Source organism: Achroia grisella, unplaced genomic scaffold (assembly GCF_030625045.1).
Source record: "Achroia grisella isolate CSIRO2021 unplaced genomic scaffold, CSIRO_AGI_Agris_v1 utg770, whole genome shotgun sequence".
In the NCBI taxonomy this organism is placed as follows: Eukaryota; Metazoa; Arthropoda; class Insecta; order Lepidoptera; family Pyralidae; genus Achroia; species Achroia grisella.
In genome coordinates, this window is record NW_026713016.1 from 2,132,370 (window position 1) to 2,151,817 (window position 19,448).

Sequence of the window (19,448 nt, forward strand, 5' to 3'; positions counted from 1 at the left end):
ATTACATTTAGAGAATAATTCTAAATCTGAAAAACTTTAATTTGATATTTATGCGAAAATATAATTTTATTCACGAAAATAAGTTAGTTTTGGCTCCGTATCTATCACAAATTTAATAACATGCATACTAGTGATTACAGTAATTACTTTGCTGTAAAATTAAATTGATATGTTACTGCTAGTGGTAAATTTAGAGTGCGGTGTATCAAAGCGATATGAATATCTTACTAGTGTGTCCACTAGGACAGAAAATTACAAACGAAAGAAACCTTTGAAATAAGTATCAATGCCAGCCAAAGCTGAGCCTGATATTTTTTTTTATGTACTTGTTGTGGCCTCTTTGAAAGGACTGCTTGCTGGCCGCTTATAAGACATAACTAGAACAGACAAAACAATTGACGAGACACGAATACGACAGATACAAAGACGATAGAAATTTGAAAAATAAATTTTATTATCAGCGAAGCTTGCTTTTACCTATTCATTATCGTTGACAACCTTAACGGTCGCGGCGACCAGTAGACCGTTCAGTACTTCATTTAAATTGACTAAATCTGACGGCTTACCTGATGGTAAATGGTAACCGTTGGTAATAAATGAATAGTACTACAGACATCACGTTATGTGACGCCCGTAATAGTATAAGTACATGCATTTCTATTTAATAAATAAAATATAAAATTGTACCAAATTAAGATATCATGCTTTTAATATAATTTCGTGACTCTATCTTACTCTTAAATCAAAATATAGGTTGGCGGCAGAAGTAGGCGAGACTGAAGTACCAGCACAGACTTTTTAATAAGTCAAGTTATTTATTACACGTTATTACATGTTGCCATCGAAACGTGATTATAGTGATTAATTTCTCTCTACTCAATTGCCTAAAATCGAGAACTAAGAGTTAGCAACTCTAAAATATTGTAGCCAATTATGTCAGGCTAGCTATGCCCGAGATTTCATCCGTGTGAAGTAGTGACTTTGGTCAAATAAAGAAAAAATATTTAATAATCGAACCAAAAAAAGACAAAAAAGATTCATCGTTCCGGTTACAAAAATAATGAATTTCTATACAAACTTTGAATGTCATATTTATTTATATTTAATCAACCAACAGCCTAAAAAATAAACATGTCCTTACAACCGTTTTTTGCATTAAAAATTAAGCCTGCATCCTTTTCCAGAGTCTAGACTATCTGTGTCCCAAATTTAATTTAATTCGGTTCCGTAGTTTTGGGGCAAAAGTGAGTCAGACAGACAGAGTTACTTTCACATTTATAATATTAGTTAGGATTATACAATATGGTTGTTATAATATATTAATAGATCAAGCAAATGTTTGAATAACGAAACATGATATGACTCATTAAGATTAAATGAATTGATAACGCGTTTTCATTTCTGGCACAAATATAAACGAATAATTCATTACTAATTTTAGTACCGAACCATCTTTTTGGAATACTGAAAATTCCATCGAGTTTTATGTTTTATACCTTTTTAAGTATTATACCTATGCGGTGCTAAATTTCTTTGAATCCTTATTTGGTTTGAACTAATTAAAAACCATAAGATATCAGGTATTATTTATAAATATGAATTTAGTAAATGATACCGACGGTTTTCGTGGATGATGACGTAAATTTATATAATATTTGTATATTATTTTGTATATAATTAAGTGTCTTATCTGTTCTTCCCAACTGAAGTTACCAGCCTAACTAGGCGGTAAGAATGACAAAAAAACCTATATGCACATGGGGCGTAAAGTGTTGTATATGTATGAATAACTTTAACTAATCAATATTCAAAGTAAAGTAGCAAATTCAAAGTTGGTTTAATTAGTAAGTCAATATAGAAATAGCAGATATTAAAATATTCAAGTGTAATATAAAAGCATTGACGACGGCGCGGATAGCGTCGTGTACGTTTGAAAGTTAATTAAAATTAGTTTACGTTGCTATCTAATCCCGGGGGAGAGTGTGGTTTGTCAAATGCCATCTAATAAGCAACTAGTCAATATTATTAATTAATTAATACGTATCTGGCTTTAATAATAAAATTAAAGAGTAATTCCTCTTAGTAATAATTCCTCTTAGTATTTAGTATTAATTTGCACATTGCTGGTAATGTACCTTAGATAGACTTTAACGTTGTTCCCCCTGTATACCATCTTGATGAATTAATGAAGAATTATGACGTTATGAGTTCAATGTAGCTATCACCAAAACGACTTTGTTTTTCTATTTATATTTTAGACTTATTTTTGACATTGTTTTTCCATCGCTGGAGAAAGTACTTCGCGTAAAAAAACGATATAAACAAAATAATTCGTGGAGACGCCAACTTGCTCCCTGCCATGTTAAATTCAAATATAACCAGCGAAATGTGTGGTAGATCAAGTGTTGAGTTCTCCACAAAATCGACAGTCTCTGACTATCCCATCTAGAATATCAGTCGTGATGGCAAGTTTGTTTTATGTGTTTGTTTTTTGTATGTGTTTAATTGTATGTGTATCATTCCTGGTAAAGAAAATATTGTATATTTTTTTTTAATTTGCTGATAATTGTACGGCAATGTAAGTAAGTCAAGTGATAGCTTTAGAGTATCCTTGAAGTATGTGGATAAACACAAACTAACACTGTCACAGCAATGGTAGTATAAACGCTGTGTGCGGTTTAATTAAAATTTTAGGATTTAACTTCCGTTTTAATGTGAATGAATTGTGTTAGGTTTATATTTGTGTAACGACGGATTTTCATGGTAGTTATAAACAGTAGAAATAGTAAACCTATATTACCTGTTATGATGTAAAGTTTTACATAAATCTCTATTTATAAAAAAACCCTTTATTTATAAATTTTATTCATCATCATCGTAAAATCAAATTTGGAGTTGATTGATAGACGAATTGAGACCAGTAAATAAAAAGATCAGCTAGATACTGGATCGCTTTTGTAAAATTAAGACTCATTCATATTGAAATTACTTTGCGTGGCATTCACAGAATCGTAATTGATAGTCTTGAAAAGGGACAAAAATTCCCAACTCGTATTTTTTATACAATTGAATTTGCCAATAAGTTGACGGACCACCTAATGGTAATGGTAACTGTCGCCTATATACATAAATGTATATACGGACAACACGTTATGATGTGATGCCCGTGGTTGAATTATCATCATAGATATAGTCTCAAGTATATATAATCTTAAGTTTATTAAATTTATTAAGTTCATTTAAGTAATTTGAATAAAAAAAAACAAAGAATTTGTGGTTTACTATTACCATTTCGAAGGATTAAGAAGTTGCATGCAACATGCCTCTTTAATTCCATTGTCTTATTGTTACCCTTTAACTAAAACACATATTGAGAAATCAATCTGTTTAAATTCTGAAATATGTGAGACAATTATCTCACTCTTCTTATAAAGTAAGCTGCTTGGCGTTTGAAATCAGTGACACGGTGATACCTAGGTACCTAGACGTCTTACTGTAAAGTTTAGCTCAGTAAAAATGTATGTAACTATGTATATAGAGCCAAGTATAGAAGTCGTATACCATTTTACTGCCTTATCCACGCAACTTCATCTGTATTAAATTTACTTGACATTTATCATTATATTTCGCCCAATTTACATAACATCATAATAACACATAAGCTATAATTTTAAAATTATGGTCTATGTGTTATTATGATGTATAAGCCTTATTACTGTACAGTTTCATCAAAATATGTTTGCGTGAAACAGCAACAAACTTCCATCCATCTACCTATCCATCCATACTCACAAACTTTCGCGTTTATAATATTCGTAAGATTTATCATTTCCATAGAATTTCCTAATTTTGAGAGAGAAAGAAAGACATTAAAAATTAATTGTATTTAATTTTTATGTATATATATAGATAGCAAGATTTGAAAATTAATGTATCTTTACATATTTTTTACTTGATACATAATTACAACTTCTTTCTCGCCTACAACAGAAATCTTTGAAGAAAACTTAAAAAGAAGCCCTTATCAAAATTGCCACACAAATATACGACATAAAGCTACAAGAGGCTTTAAACTTGCATTCACAAAGAGGAAACTCATCCAGTGCCGTGCATTTTCTTCATACCTTTGGTGCTACATATTTGACACTCTTTTTGATGGAACATGTCACAGTTCTCACCTTAGTATTAATATGACTTAAGAATAATTAAAATGTTAGATTTTTTTGTTTGTAATAGATAAACTCACAAAATACTAAACAGATTTATTTTAAAAACTCTTTTAACTACAGAATGTTATCTAATCTAATCCTAAAATTTCTTAACATTTTATTTATTTTACTTTTTCTTTATCCTTATACATGTTTCTTCCATTGATTACACATACTTATAATTAATCCATTTAACTCACTCTTCTTTTTATATATTTAAAGTCACTAATATCATTATCACGAATGCTAAAACTTTTTTTCGAGTGGCTCCACTGAAAATCAGAGCTGCAGTGACACACCGCGGAACCACCTGAGTGGAGACCTTTACAGCTCATACCGAAATATTAGTTTTTACTTTTCTATATTTTTACTCTGTACTATGATGCTGAATAAATTACATAGTACTGAGTAAACTGATTATAATAATAATAATAATAATATTTGTTTGTAAAAATATTAGAAATGCCTACTATTCCTCACGACATCCGAGCAAAGCCCGGACGATTTATTTTTGATATTACATTTCTTTACCTCTGCTTTTTGTCATTATTTTAGTAATTAAGTATCTGTCAAGCAGTTTTTGCTATATTAAACATTTCCTCTAATATAATCTTATACTTTTGTTAAGTTATAGCGCAATTGTCACAAAAAAAAAATTTGTTTGGGACATCGAAAATTACTATAAAATATTGTGTCGTAATTATCTGTAGATGCAGACACGCTATAGAGCAGTTGTTCATTAATCAGTAGAAAAAATTACCAAATCAACAAAATATATAATAAAAATAGAAAACAATCTAAATAAACAGGGAATCAGATATTAATAATGTTTTAATAAACGCAAACGAATACATTCCGTATGATTTTTACGCAAAGTATTAAAAAAATAAATTTATGCGTAGAAATAAATCACAACAATTATTTTATATATATATATTAATTCTATTTAAACGTAATTTGAAGATACCGCTTAGATATTAATATTTTATTTAATATTAAATGTTATACTACTAGAGCATATTACCTATTAAAATTCTTTATGTATGAATATATTTATTTGAATTAAAATTATATTTAAAAAGTAGAATTTAAAGTTTATTTTAGTATCTTCGATATTTTTTGCAAGCATTAATAGAATCTACAAATGCATTAAATTGTAAGTATAACAATATTTATTTATGTGCTATATGTAAACTATAAAGTTCCACTTACCTCACTTCAGCTTAGTACTTGAATTCAGCAACATAAATTAGTTTAAGTTCACTTTTAGCACAATTTGTAAAGGAAGTTCACAAACTTTTAAATGTTATATACTATCTAAACTATATTTATATTATCAGAAATTCATAAAGATACACACTTAGAAATACAAATATTTTAAATTTATTTTTATATTCAACATTTTATATTTAAAAGAAGTAATTTCACAGTTACATACAACACAACTTCACATTGTAACTTTTTATAACTTTTACCACAAATTCTAAAGTAGCTATACTAATTTATTCAACACATAATTTATGATTATAAACTAAATTAAACTAAAGTAAAGGGGTTTTCCTTTTATATGGTGTTAGTGCACAGTTACGCACTAGAGTTGGTGCGGTGTTCGCTCGAGTCGTGTTCATAAGCGGACTGTCGGATTGACACTGTTGACCCGCGCTCTCTCGCGAATTCAGTTTCAGAATAAATCGCGCGCGAATAAATAAAATTCAATTGGGAACCCTTTAAAAAACTGATAATGTTTAATAAAAGGTTAATTACAATGGAAAAGATTATGACAGTTATTCTATTAATGGAACTAAATAACTTTTCAATACAAAGTATAAAGCAAAAATGTTTAAATTTATTTGCAGACTTCTACTTTGTTTTCCTTAGTGAAAGTGATAAACTTTCATAAGTAGGTACATATAAGTAACAGAGATTAGGCAGACGTAGACATGGACGATACAGTAAGCACAGATAAGATAATAACGACTACAATACTCAAACATTCCACAAACATTCCACAGTCTGCACTTCTAGTAAAAAAGGGGATTTTTTCGCCGTTTTCATTGACTCGGGATACGAACATTGAAACTTGTATTAATAAATGCCTGTTTTTGTATAAGTCTGCAGGTTTTTTGTGTAAAACAAGTATTTAAGGAAATATCATCAATTGACTAGTTCTAATAGCACAATACCTGCTTAGTTACTAAATTAAGCTCTATGAACTGTCCAAAATAATTATTTAGGCATTATTTATTTATTTAATTATAATATACTATTATTATTAACTAAGAAATATAGCATTATTAATATACTCGTAGTTATATGGGTTTTAACATGAATAATTTTATGGAAAATAAAGGTGCTACCTTTATTTTCCATAAAATTATTCATTATGGACTGGTGGTCACAATCTGACTAGATTAACAGGGAATATTAGTTTATTTATTTACTGATTGACATTCGCTGTTACTCCAGTCTCTCTCCAGTAAATTATTCGTGTTAAAACCTGTTAACCATATTTGTATGTGCGAAACATTAAAATAAGAAGATATAGCATTATTTACAGAGTTCTAAGAATTTACATTTCTTCTCGAAATAACTGGAACGTTTTTTGATAATTAACCAAAAATGTTAATGTCTCGTATGTGTTTCAGCTAGAATTGTCCCAGATGCGACAACTTGTGTATAGGACGACGTGGCAAGATAGAGAGATATGTATTACTACAGCGCTTGTCCAGAGTTATTAATATTACATACGTAGGTAGTAGGTACATAAACTTCCAAAGTTACACATTTTACAACATTAGTATAAATTGAATGTAATTTATACAATGTTTATCTTTATTCGATGTAATTCGATGTAATCTTCACACGTTTATGGCCACACAGTTATTTTTAAACTGTTTATTGTTATACACCACTAGCGTTTCAAAATATACAATGTTGAAAGGAAACAGCTCAGCATTTAATGTTGTTTATTGTAGACCCTGATGAAGGACAATAGGAAGACATCATCATCAATGACAAATTGATGATTGAATTTGACATTTTTTGCTTTGAATTTCTACATTCATTTAAAAAATTGTTAAAGTTTGCATTCTACTTTTTTGGTCTTAGCCTCTGTCTAGTAGTCTGGAACAAGACAATATTAGACAGAAGGGTGAAGGGGATGGTTAGTAATGTGGACTAATAACTCCATTGCTAACAATGTACCATGGCAGGTTCACCTCTTCTTCTTTTTTACAAGCGTGTTAATTTCATGGTGAATTTACCATGATGCACTAACCTGATCTGACCTTACACCGCACACATCCGCGTACACTTAGGTTGTGGAATAAACTTCCTACCGAGGTTTTCTCATGAGACTATAGAATGGGGTTGTTCAAGAAACCCTTCTGATTAACCATATTAAGGTTTTTTATATGGTCGGCAACGCGCCTGTGATCCCCCTGGTGTTTCAGGCGTCCGTAGGCTACGGTAGCAATTTACCATCAGATGGGCCGTATGTTTGTTTACCACCATAGTAGTATAAAAAAATCTCATCATCCTGCCTGCCAGCGTAAACCGATAGCGCAGGCGGGAGCACTATTCTATTATCATTTATAAGAAATTGATAGAGATTGTACATTACGCAGCATTATAACCATGGATAACAGAATCAATCATAGATAATAATATAAATCTCGGGTATATAAGAAACATTTAAATTTTAAATATATATTGACTAGCGACCCGCCCATGTTTGCACTGGTATTTAAACATATTTACACTAAACCTTTCCCTATCACTCTGTTGATGGATGAAAACCGCATAAAAGTAAACAATATATACGTTCAGTAGTTTTTGGGATTATTGCGAATATGTTCCATTATAAATATAATAGATTTTCTCACCTTATCATCTTAACCATTCCATCATCATTGATAAAGAACACTGTTGCTGGCCGCGTGTCCACCATTATTTTGATAACTTTTTTCTTATATTTCACTTTTAATTTGTTTGTGAGCTCTATTTGGAAACATACTTACAAACTATATAAATATACGTAAACTATAACAAATATACATACAAACTTTTTTTTTATTTGGTTGTCGGCTCTATTTGAACCCAAGACTTTTTTGGTCGAAGTAGAGTAGAAACCACTAGACCACGATGTTCTGACGTTGAGGTCATACTTAGTGATAACTCAAAGTACAATGCATAGATATACTTTTCTAAATAAATGACTTACAGACCGTTATCTTTGATCTCGATTTTTATCTTTGATCTCGTTTTTATATATTATTACCCCCAAGAAAGTTGTAACTGAAATCAGTGTTTTGTTCTCCGAGCAATGCTCCCTACTTTTTGTATTGTTGCATTTCATACACAGTCTTTTTCAGTGTTACAAGTTCGACAATGTAATTATTATAATAAAATAACTGTTTAACATCCCTAGAACATCATAATTTAGAATGAGATAAGAAATACGTTTATCATATAGCTTTCTTAAGCATCAGTTTTTTGCAATTATTTTTAAATCCATGTTCCTGGGATATGGTACCTTTTTAATAAATTTACACTTAACTAAATCATAACATCTGACGGAAGAACTTCAGATATTTGAATTAAAACGAATATTTTAAAATAATACATAACGTTCAAATTTAGAACGCTTGATCTCAGCTGCCAGTATTCTTTTAATAAACAGAGTATTCCGACGCATTATTTATAACCTTTTAAAAATATTTCGCTTTTAAAATGTTTTAAGTATCTGTTTTACTTTCAAAAGGGTTTATTTGTTATTGTCTCCTTTGTGGAATTAATAAAATGACCGCCACAGGATTAAATGTTCTCCTGGAATCCGGTAGTAACTGTAATAAAGATATATCGCCCTCTATTCACTTAATGAATAGTATTATATTAACGAGGTTGCCTAGAAAACCTTAGCTCAATCTTGGTAACTCATTAGTAACGTGTATATATTGGGAATGGAAATACACACGGTAGCTTGAATTCATTTGAAATAGTCATAATTATTTTCTCTTTTACCCACAGTGATAAATTATTTCACCAGGATAATGATTCTGACAAAACAGCATCTGCAGTAGCTGAGCAAAGCTGAATTACTATTAAGTAGTATTAGTCCAAGATTTATGTATTAGTATAATAATAATAAGAACTGTATATTACGCACTAAAAAAAATATTAAAATAACATTTTGCATAAATGTGATTAATAAGAAACGGCCTTATCGCTTACGTATGGCTTATATATGGTATATTAAAAATCGATATAAACCAAAAAATACCTATACATACAAATTAAATTAATAGAGCTGCACTTTATATGCATAAAGTAAATAAATATAATACATAATATACATACAAAAGAACTAGACATATACAAGTACACAAACAATCATACTACGAATGTTTATACCATGCAAGAAAACATACCCGCAACTATCGGAACGCGGTATGACGGTGTGCTAAACCATAGACCAAAAGCAAAAGCGTTCTGAAATTCTCGAAATCAAATGAACAAAAGCGTTCTGTGATTTTGCCTTGTGAATTATGACTAACCAATATTATTTAATGGAGATACCATCTAATCAAAAATAGAATATAGGTATACAATGTCTAAAAAAATATAATAAACCAGAAAAAAACTATTTACATTTATAATTAATAAATTTAAAATTATTTCATCATAAAATAACTATATTATCAGCGAGATTATCGGTTACAATTTATTTCCAGAAAATTTTAAATTGCCTACAATTATCCTACCCGGAACTAATACACAATATTCATAAAAAAACCTGAGTAACACTTTGACCTAGAATGTTTTTAATATCCACTCGTGCATTTCTACCCTGGGTAGGTAACGCTGTAAGCCCATCTGTCCTCAATTACAGTAATTAAAAAGACGTGAGCTACCGGAACTCGAATAAAATGTTTATTACTGAAATTTCAAAACTTTGTTAATTCGTTAAATTAATGTAATTACACAAGAAACGTAATCTGTACACACAGAATTATAAATAAATTAAATGTCTGTTAAATATTAGGGCAGGGTAATTACATTTTCATTAATAGGTTCTAGGAACTTTGATGATGGTAGAATCATTTTTGTCGCTATAATGCTGAATTCAGTCATATAATTGTGTCCTTTAAATTGCATTATATTTCATTGCATTTTTCTACTTTCTTAATACCCCTTTAAAAATGCTACTCGTATAGAATTGTGGTAGAATAACTAAAATAGTTTTTTTGTTTTGCTAATGATCATTTTTTGAAAAAATGAACGCCTGATATACTAACGGCTTATGAGAGAATTTCACTAACTTTACAGATGGATTATGAGATGATTTACAATTATTGCAAACTTTTTACAGAAAAACAAAAACAAAACTATAAATTTGAGAGTCCTTTATGTGATTCTTTTGTTAGTTTTGTTGTTGTTATTGTGTGATTATCTTTATCGTAATATGCCTCTTCATGTATTGTTTTTGGAGCTACTTCGAAACATGGTTAATAGTGCAGATTGAATGCAGAGAAAAATTTATTAAGTCTTTAATATACAAAGTACAAGATCTCCTTTATTTGGTGCTAGTAGCGGTAGCGTGTGAATTACAAGTTTAATTCACACGTAATATTTATTTATTTGTACACTTTACATCAATAATTATAATTATAGTTATATGTACGAATTTATAATTAAAAACAATAGGTTTATTTATTTAGTCATTATATTTAGCAATTAATAATTAACTGTTTATTTCAAAGGTTTTCTTTTAGAGAGTGCTTTTAGTATTAACTCCGCTTTCGTATCATTTTATATTTAGTTTATTAATTATTTTTAATAAAATTCTTAATCGATTAATTATAGAATACAAAAACAAACGATGCTAAGAATGAAATTAACTAATGTGAATACATACAAAAATATATTCAATTGAACATAAAATGGGAAATTGTTAAAGTTTTTACTGTACTATATAAACTTATTACAGAGTTTAAATAAATTACTCCTACCAGGACTCGAACTATGTATGTAAATATATCAACCATGGCGAGCGTGCTTCCAAGTACACCACGGTGTACAATAAGTTTGCAAAATTTTATGCTTAACGTTGTTAAATATGACGTCGGTGCCATCTACCACGTTTTAAACTAATTAAAGACGGTCCTACGTTGCAGGAAAAGTTACATAAAATATGGTGAAATGTTTAAAATGCTTAACATCCGCTTTACAGAATACAAATTTTATAACTTAAAAAATAAAAGTTACATTGGACTTTGTTTTCCATATTTAGACTGTTTGCACAGTTGTTTGTGTAGAGCCGAGACTACTTACGTAGTTAGCTAAGCTCCTCCCAGAAAGCTCAGTATAGAAACTTCCCGGTATCTTGCCATTATTGTCTTTAGTGCTTTTAGGTTTAATAATCGCTTTTTTAGTTTAATCGTTTTGCCATGCGAATTGCGACTTTTATATTAAAATAGATTTATTAACGAGGTATATATTGTAACAAGCTTCCTGCTTTGTTTTAAAGAAATATTATGGTTGATGGGTGAGATTAGGCAGGGAAATTACAGGTTAAGCTGTATAATATCTTTGAGCTCTGGAATGGCAAGGCATGATTATTACGGGCGTAACATGATGTCGTGGTGTCGTAGTGCTGTTCATGTATATATACAACATTACCAGTTATCATCAGATGACCATCACCTTATGCCAATTTGGTGTAGTGTTGTTCATATATATATAGAGAACGGTACTACTTACCATCAGGTGGTCGGTCTGCTTGTAGGCCATTCCAATTACCTGTACAAAAAAAAAGTACTAACCACATTTCTAATACATCATAATAATAATTATAATTCACTTTTATTATTTGGTCGCCCAAAATTTTCTTTCATTACATCTCTTACATTTATGTTTAAGAAATCTACATCGCAATTAGAATTCTAAAAACGACATTTTACACAAATCGTAATAGAAATTGTTATCTTGCCTTTTACCTGCTATCCTCAATAATTTTCAATAGGAATCTTTTTCATTTCCGTTCTTAATACCTCCTCATTCATTACTTGATATTACTTGATATTTCAAATTCTACAAGCATCTTTTTTATATCATTAATATCACTAAAATTTATAATCTAATTCTTCCTATATATATTATAATGTTACATCTGTTTTTATATATCTTACTAATTTTATATACGTGAAAATTTGTGAGTATGGATGGATATTGGTTACTCTTTCACGCAAAAGCTATTAAATGGATTTGAATGAAACTTTACAATAATACAGCTACACATGAGAATAACACATAGGCTATATAAATTTAACACAGCTAGTTTAAAATCTGTGTAAACATAAAAGACATTAGTAACACCATATACCTACATCATTGAATGCGTAATGAAACTCATCCGTCTACTGCCCACACCATGTCATTGTTATAGTTAAGGCTAAAAGGTGTCTCTCTTTCTGTAATCTAACTAAAATAAAGTATGCGAATAAAATCGAATGTATTGAAATATTAGACATGAAAACCTATGATCGTATTCCACTGAAAGAGGCAAGTCAAAAATGGATATATTCCTCAAAGTTTATTTGAGAGGAAATCAGTGAGCGGGAGGACGCAGTGATTTATCAAAGCCCAGATCACGTGCAGGTTATCACGGTGATCGGCCACAGAATAACGATTATAGACAACGATATTTTATGTTTAACATAATAATGTGTGGCACAATTGGAATAAAATTTTAAGGTAGACTTTTTATTTAATTGGAACCAACTGTTACAAAAATAGCCTAATTTACTCCTTATAAAATTAGCTATATGCGAGAGAATGTCCGATCAATAGATAGACAATTATTTTTAAATATATTTTAGAAAGAAATAATCTTTATTCAAATAAACTCAATTCAAGCACTTTTGAAAAGTCATATTTTTTATTGTACCAGTTAATTGGAACGCAGATTCATCACAAGAAGAAACTCTTTTGAAGTAAGTATTGTATCTACTTTCATAGTGCTCAAGCACTAAAGTATTATATTTGCGTACGCTGATTGTAATTACACTGCAATATCTCATGAAGCGGAACACAGATTGCAAAGAATGCAACTAAGGATAAGATGGAAGTGCCCAGACAAACGACTTTATATTACAGATAACATAATTGCTTTATATTATACAAAGTCTAAAGTATGAAAGATGAGAATAAATTGTTACCGATTCAGAAAATTGAATTAAAGTATAATCATTAGTAAAAATCAAAAGTATATCTCAGGCATCGTTTGTAAGTTAAAATTTCAAGAATTAATAATTCAGCAATCCACAAATGAAATCTTCCTTGAATACCGACATTTAGTGACGACAATTTGAAAATAATTCTATAGCTGTTTAAACAAAGATCAACAACGTCTATAAATATTAACATTTCACCATAAATTCGAATTAATATTTAATTTAAAAGTGAAAATCGTTATTAAATTTTGGTTTATAGTAAAGGAAGGGATCGTAGGAATACATCTGAAAAGTAATCGCTGAATCAACTTAGTATGCTGCTATTTAATGTGCTTTGAGTATAGTCTTAATTAAATTTTATTAATTATAATAGCTTTTATTCTAATAGGTAATAATATTTCTGTTTTAATAATAATTAATTATAAAGACTTTATCTTCAATTTTACTTATAGAACTTAAACTTTTTTCTTCTAAAACAAAATCATATTATTACTAGTCTAGATTGATAACAAAATTATAATTTTCTGCTATTTTGTTATTGTTACTTTTAAAAATTCTTCCTTATTTAAAAAGATTCCCTTTTTTGTTAAGTTTTCCGGCTTCGATTTCAGTTGTACCTAATGTTTCGTTAACAACAATAATAATATGAATACATTGATTTAAATGAGCTATTGTAGCCATCGTAGTCGCACAAGATAAAAAACAAAAAATGTTTAGTCGATATTATTAAAATATTAATATAATAAACCTCTTTATTGATTTTACCTTAATTATAGGTTCGTACAGTTTAACGAGGGTAGTAATCAAGCATAATCCACCCCATATTGTTTACCTCAAGAAAGTGTATATTAAGAGAAAATAAATAAATTCTAAATATTAATGAAACGACACAAAGGGAGGTAACAATGAGAGGTTTTATAGGATATATTATTATAAAGACCAGGCAACCTTACGATGGAGAGAGGTAATTAAACTCACGTCTGGCCGAGGCGTAACAAATTAAGAGATATCATTTCTGAAATACATATATAGGTACCTTTCCATCCTTATCAAATATAAATATTGCGGTGAACGCCAAGGAAGACTTTCAACAAAGTCATAAATATAGTTAAACGGGTTTTAATAGGAATAATTTAATGGTAAATAAAGGTTTACCTTTAGACTACGTTTCACTAGACGCTGTTACACCAGTCAGTTAGTGACCACAGGCCAGGAGCTGACTGAAGTATCAGCGAATGTCAATATTGATAGGTGCTGTTTAGTACAAGACGCGAAAAGTAAAAATAAGTTTTGTACAAAGTTCTCTGCGTGGGTACTTTTATTTCAGTCAGCAAGCAGCTTGCTTTTCAAAATGCCTTACAGTAATAAGACTGAAATTATTACTGAAAATTATTTTGATTTATTACAGGGTATGGGGGCATAACATGGTAGTCCTCTAGAAAGGCAACGCATGAGAGATACGGTGATCATTATGACATGATGTCAGTTATATAAGAAATAAATCGTTTACAAAAATTGGGCTTGTTAGTTGAATAATTCAATTTTATTCTGTGCCTATACCAATAAGCCTTAATACAAACCACGTCTTACTCAAAGACTTATTACTTAGCGAAAGACTCATAAAATAATAAAACATAATTTCTATATTTTATTGTTTACCGTCAGCGTACTGGTCTTCTTGATTCTTTATATAATAAGTCTAATTCCCAATTCTGTAATACCTAAAGTAATAAGACGATACTAGAGGTCTTTTATTTTAATTTCAGCTTACGTCAATATGCGATACGAGTTCTTGAAATTAACAGGGCAACATTTTGATCTATAAAATAAAATATTATATTCAGACAAGCGTGACTACACCTACTGCCTAAATAAGTCATAATAATTCCCTTCCAGTCTGTTTGATGGACGATGAATTACGCGACTGAGAGAATTTAGGCACCTACTCATACATTAATATATGAACAAAATTAATATATTTTAGGCAATACACAGAATGACAATAATTTCAGAGTGAATACTGTATAAAAGAAGCTACGAATAAAAACTCTCTAAAAATACATTCTGAATTATAACCTCATAAATATTGTTAGCAGGATTGAATTAATTTTAAACGTTTGAGAAGTTATAATTTTACTGTTTTATTTCATACTTCTTGATAAATTAACTTTACAATTGTCTCTCTGGTCGTGTATTTAAACTACTTTATATAAAAAAAATCTATTTTATTAAGACGCATATTTATAGACCAATAACTATATTTATAGTTAATATAATAGTTACCTTTCTTGACTCTTATTGCCCTGTGATTAAATATATTTTCCATTGATCTAATTACTCTTATTATGTGGCACAGAGGTGACGTATGTTTCAATAGGTATCAATTTCTTTGTAATCTGAAAATGTCAAGGAAAACCATGTATACTGCCATTGACATCATGGAGGGAACAGTTAATATAGCTCATTCAAGTGTGTCAACAGATAAAGGTATTAATAAAGTCGTTATCGGTCAAATTAATTAAGTAATAGTTATATATAGCCAGTGAAATTGTTTATATGAAATTTGAATATACATAAATAGGTACTGTCAGATATTAGTCATTGATGTTTCTAATTCAATGATATAGCAAATAACTATAGTATTTTATTATATTTTTATACTTAACGATTCTATAATCCATTTCATGTAATCACACATATCCCTTTCAGTAAATCTATATCCACTTCGAAATTATATAATAAATTTGAAAGTTTATAAATATGTCCGTCAGTCTGTCTATTAGAAGCATACGTCTGGCAGTGGACTGATAGATGCTGAAGATTTGTCTACTCAAAACAACCGCCATCATCAGGCAACCCGTGATCAAGACTCACTATAACATCCATCCTAAAAAATTAGCCAATTTTATATTTCATCACAGTAAAGTAGGTTTGCCTTTATTGTAGAGACAGTATACTATATATATGTACGAAAAAATATTAATAATATATAATCTCTCAAAAGCTATAGTGATATACATAATATGCAACATATAATGTAGGTGCTTATATTAGCATTTATTAAGATATATGTAGGTATACTATATTTAGGATACCCCTCACCTCGCTTATCTCGTAAACCACTGAAACTTAATGGAAGTGGTTTTCGTGTTATAATGTGCTTTTGATGAGGAAGATTTGGGCTAAACTTTGCACAAAACATTTTGCTCATTCGATTCTCAGTCGTTTTAATTTTGAAAACGATACTAAATTGAATCATTCTGGTTTAGTTAGTACTTTGAGTACCGAGTGTTAGTGTAAATCTATATACCTATTATTAAAACTCTCCTGTGCTGTAAAAAAAATCAAGTACCTACTAAATAAATATAGAAATATTAATAAATGCTATTTCCAGAACTTTCTATTTTTAGTTTTTATGGCTATTAAAGTAGAAATGACAGAGCCAAAAGTATTTATATTGTATATGTATTTATTATAATATTACCTTGCAAATATTACATATTCTAACTGACATTAACATGAATAAAGACAGTTTGATTTGATCTGAAGACAACATTTTTCAAGATAATTGGTCTAATATTTTATAGGTATATTAACATAATTTCAGTATATATTTATATTCGATACGTTACCAAGTTACCTCATTAAATTATTTTTGTTCAAACACAGTAAAAACAACGAAAATACTAAAAATAGAAAGTTTACATTGTATGTAAAACAAATGATGCCATTACAGACTTTGTCATGTTATTTGTAACCGTATTAAAAGATAAAACTAATGGTTAGTAACACGAAACTCGTGTCTCATTTTGATTTAAATAGGATAATCATTCTTAAATGGTACATATCGAATTGGAAAATTGTTGTAGTCACGCACCGGTTTAATGTTTAAATAATAAATAAATATATAATATAATTTTATTAAACATTTTATTAAAGTTATTCTTAGTTTCATGGAAAGCTAATATAAAATACTGACTATCTGAGTTACTGTTCTTACATCGGGAGTTATACTGTTGATACAAGTGCCATATTTCATAAAAATATACTCATTACCTAATTTTAGCGTGAGAGTGTTTTGTATTCAAAAATAGACAGTTCGTAACTTCTTTACAAATTCATTATGTATTATAGTAATCCTATCTTATTCGACTAGTTTAAGAAAACATCAACAACGCGTATAGATTCTCTAAATTATCGAAAATAGAATACTTTACTCTTTATTGTTTCTCTCTAAAAATAATATACCCGAAGCCCATACAAAAAATAATAAATCTATCAAAGACCAAATTTAATAAAAAAAATTACAAGACACTGGCTAGATAACATTAGATGCTAAGTAAAAGCCATAAAAAATAATAAGTAGAAATTACGGAACCAATCACGTCACTGGGAGCAAAAAGTTAAAATTTGGATTTCATTTTCACTTTTATGAATTTCCTTCGTGAAATTAAATTATTTTTAATTTACCTTGACTTTAATCAGGTTCAAAACTATTATTCGAATCTTAAATAATACCAGTTTTATAAATACAATCGCTATATAGTATTATTTTAATTAATAATTTTAATAAAACTGTATAACTACTGTAAAAACACTAACCGCTCATAAGTACAAAGTAAATGTACATTATAAGTACATACTTATACATAGTACATGATATTTGAAATGAACAATATCTCGAACTACCTCATCTACGACAACAGACGTGACAGTATGTTAATCTTATGTTGTTAGGATTTTTTGTGGGATTCACCATTCCGTATTCTTCCGTATCCATCCTTCTCACCTTTCAAATGCGAAATTAGCTTACAATCCAGTTGTTTGGCGGCTGAGATAGGTAAGACAGAAATTCTTCAGTATATCTTCAATATAATTATCCTAATATAATATTTTTTCAGTTTTAAATATTGAAGTTTTACTGCGGGCATTAATCATGGTCTCAACAAATTGGAGATGTTTTCAAGTTGTTAAGTATAATTGACATAATTCTTTCCACAAATCATTAGACGGAAAGCTCTTGAAAAACTTTCCACGGGTTTTCTTTTTCTTTAGAGTACTCTTTCAAGTACTCGTTTAAATTACTTAAAATAGAATCTGAGAACTTTGAATGTCGTAGCCCAACAACAATCCACCAAACTCATCATAAAGGCAAAGCGTTAAAACATTATAAAACGATATCCGATGATTTGGTTTATTGCGTGAAAAATAATTGGCATATGGCAGTTTTGTGCATGAAAGTAGTATAAAAAGTATAAAAGAACACTTTTGTTTTATTTATCCGACTAAAGACAACTTTTGGATTTAGTTTTAGTTAGAATTAGTTTAAAAGATATTATTTTTTTGACAACGAACTAAAAAACATGACATTTAATGGTTGGTTTCCAAGTCAACAAGTAATAGTTTTTATTCAATAAATATTAGAATGAATGAACGAATATTATAGTATGAATATATTCAAAACTATAATATTCAAAAGTGCTGATATTAATCAGCACTTTTGAATAGTCTTATATTTTTATTCCACTACTCTTTCGGAACCCAAACTCATCACAAGGAGAATGAAAAAGAAAACTGTATACTGCTATATGCTCTAACATTGTTCTAACTACAAAAAGTAAATTAATACAATAAACTTTTTAATTACTGTAAATGTTTTTAAGTTAACACTACTCGTAAATCGTGCATCGTCGACCGAAAGTCCTTGAATATCAGATTGCGAACATATTTCAACGATTAGTCGAGCTTCACTGCACTTGGGAATTCACTACTATTGCATTTGCCTTTCACTTCATACCATCTCCCATTTACTAGTAATACACTAATATCAACAAAAAAATCAAAGCGCCATATTTATTAATTTATTTGTAAAATTTTAATAATTCAATTCATGTCCCACTGCTGAACTACGTAATTATATACTTAAATAAAGTAAGTATATTTTTAAAACAATAAACAAGATCCTATTTGTTTTTTTATTACTGTTGTATGTGTGTTTTATATATTT

At 29.2% G+C, this 19,448-nt stretch overlaps 1 protein-coding gene across 1 annotated transcript in view; it reads right to left on the reverse strand.

The window, feature by feature from the left end:
- Positions 1-5,496, reverse strand: part of LOC131850449 (tachykinin-like peptides receptor 99D) — a 138,694-nt gene extending 133,198 nt beyond the window's left edge. The window contains exon 1 of the mRNA XM_059200668.1: positions 5,421-5,496. The gene's annotated coding sequence lies outside the window, so the exon portion shown is untranslated. The remainder of the gene's footprint in view (positions 1-5,420) is intronic.
- Positions 5,497-19,448: the final 13,952 nt, after the last annotated feature.